This window comes from Arachis stenosperma, chromosome 9 (assembly GCF_014773155.1).
Source record: "Arachis stenosperma cultivar V10309 chromosome 9, arast.V10309.gnm1.PFL2, whole genome shotgun sequence".
Taxonomy (NCBI): Eukaryota; Viridiplantae; Streptophyta; class Magnoliopsida; order Fabales; family Fabaceae; genus Arachis; species Arachis stenosperma.
This window is the reverse complement of record NC_080385.1, coordinates 83,973,094-83,975,609: the sequence shown is the minus strand read 5'-3', so window position 1 is coordinate 83,975,609 and position 2,516 is coordinate 83,973,094.

The following is a 2,516-nucleotide window of genomic DNA, read 5'->3' as shown; positions in this document are numbered from 1 at the left end:
AAAATTCAGGCTATGCTTATTCATACACACATGTAAACAGAGGAGAGAAGATAAAGACAATCATGCAATTTAAAGTGCTGGAAACAAATGAGAGGAAAAGAAACTTTACAACCTTGTAATTCATTTTCTCTATTGTTGTCATTTTCCTCCCATTATCCCCTTCCCCTACCAACTTCAGAAAGCTTGCTCATCCTCAAGCAACAATTAGAATAGTGATAATGGGACTAAGATGGATCATGAGTGTCTTACACAATGAAACGTTAGTAGTACATGTGTTTTAAGCAAGCAAAATGAATAATAACAATGAAGGCACAGAGAAACAGAGACATTGTGATTGCAAAAATAAGTTTGGTGTCCATGATACATTGCAAAAGATATAAGTGGCACACCAATCTTAGTGTGACACTTTCTCTTGGAATTGATGCAACTATCTAGTAAATATTGGAACCAAATTTCGTTGCATAGCAACACCAAATTTAGAATGCAACCATATGTCAATTTATTTGAACTAAAACTAAACACAAGGAACTGTTACATGTTAAATACAATTACCAAGCAAAGAATCTATCATGAATAAGGATTTCTTGGTGAGGTATTTAACAAAAACAGTTAAGGAGCAAAATAAATGAAAGCATTGAGAACAAGGGGATAACTAAAGAAAAGAAGAGAAATCAAACCCAAAAGAAAGACAAGATTGCAAAGGCATTATGATTATGCAGACAAGTGGTGTTGCTAGATTTGCATAGAAAATTAAGTGGCACGCCAAACTTAGAATCTTAGTGTGACACTTTCATTTTTTTGATGCAATCATCTATAGAGATTGAAAACAAATTGTTGCATGGCAACACCAAACTTAGAATGTAATCATATGCCAATTTATTGAAATTTAAACAAAGCAAACAAAGAAAATAGACAGAGCAAAGGAATAAAATGTTACCTAAGGTTGGGTTGCCTCCCAACAAGCGCTCTTTTAGTGTCATTAGCTTGACATGTTGTTCTTCAATTTTTTCCTCTTCTTCCAGCTTGTTAAGTGGAATGACTTCAAGGGGGAAGATGAACCAGCTAGTGTCCCCTGTCTTGACCTCTCCTCAGCAAGCTTCCTTTTGTTAATGGCTTGATTGAGCTTGCTTGCTGGATCAGTGGTAGGGTTGGTGCTCTTATTAGTTGTCTTCACTTCTTGGATGTCGAGACTTGGTGGTTGTGTGTTGGTTGGAGCATTATCTTCATCCAGAGCCATTTGAATTGGTGGTTCCATGAGCTCTTCCTCTATGTACTTCTCTGCTTCACTTGAGTGTGAATTCTCTTGATTGACTTCCTCACTTTCTTGTTCTTCCACTTCCTCCCTTGCACTCAACCTTTGATTTAATAGAACTTTCATGGAGGAGGTCTGTTGTTCTTCCCAATATTTCTTTATCTCCTCTTCATATTATTCAATCACAGATTCAAATGTTGAGCATCTTTGGTTCAGGGAAGTTTGTGAGGGTTGTGAGTTTTCACGTTCCCTTGTCATCTCAAGTGCAGTTTCAGGTTCAACCTCCTCCACCACCTCATTCTTCATTGAAAGTTTGCTTGACACAGATGCCTCTTCTTCTTGTTCTTCTACTTCCTCCTTCACATCCACCAATTGGTCTTCATCTTCCTTACTTAGCTGTTTTGAGTGTTTCCTTATTTTCTCCAAGTGTTCATCCACCTTCTTGAAGAGGATCTCTTGCTCTTTCCAAGATTGTTCTTACCTTTCCAATAATTCTCTGGACTTTTAAAGGGGATCTTCAACTACTGGCTCAAGAGATGAAGGCTGAGAGTAATTTTGGTGACATGGATGTGTTGTGGTGAAGTTGTGTTGAGGGGTGTGGAATGAGGTTTGTGAGTTGTAGGATGAATTTTGTGACTGTTGAGATGAGTTTTCTATGTAGTGAAATGAATTTTGTGGTGGTGAAATGAGTTGTATGGATCTTAAAGGAGGCTTTGTGTTGAGGCAAGATCAAGTGATGAAAAAATTTCAAGTGGAAAACTGAGAGATGAGGTTGGACAATTTAGCATGAATGAATTGAAGGTGTGCTCAAATGATTATGGCTCTTGATAGATGGGGTATGAACTGCCAATTGCTTTCTGGTTTTGATCCTCCCATCCACAATATGAATCATTGTAGAATTCATCAGGGTGTGGATCACTTTGTGGCATTGGGGGGAAATCTTGCATGAATTTATTGAAAGCATTATCAAGAGATGATGTCTCTTGCTGAATATCATATGGAGCATTAGAATTCCCTTCCCAGCCATAGTTTGTGTTAGTGTCGTAACAGTATGATTCACTTTGTGGCTTTGGGAGGAAATTCCTTTCACTTGATTGTTCACACTCTTATTGATATGCACAGATACCATGAGGATAATGATATAAGTCGTTTTGTGGTTCTGGACAGTATCTCATGTGCTTTGTTTGATTAATTTGTGGCTCTGGAGTAAATCCTCAAGGATTGGAGTGCTTAGAATTTACAATTTCTTGGTGATACTCCCAGC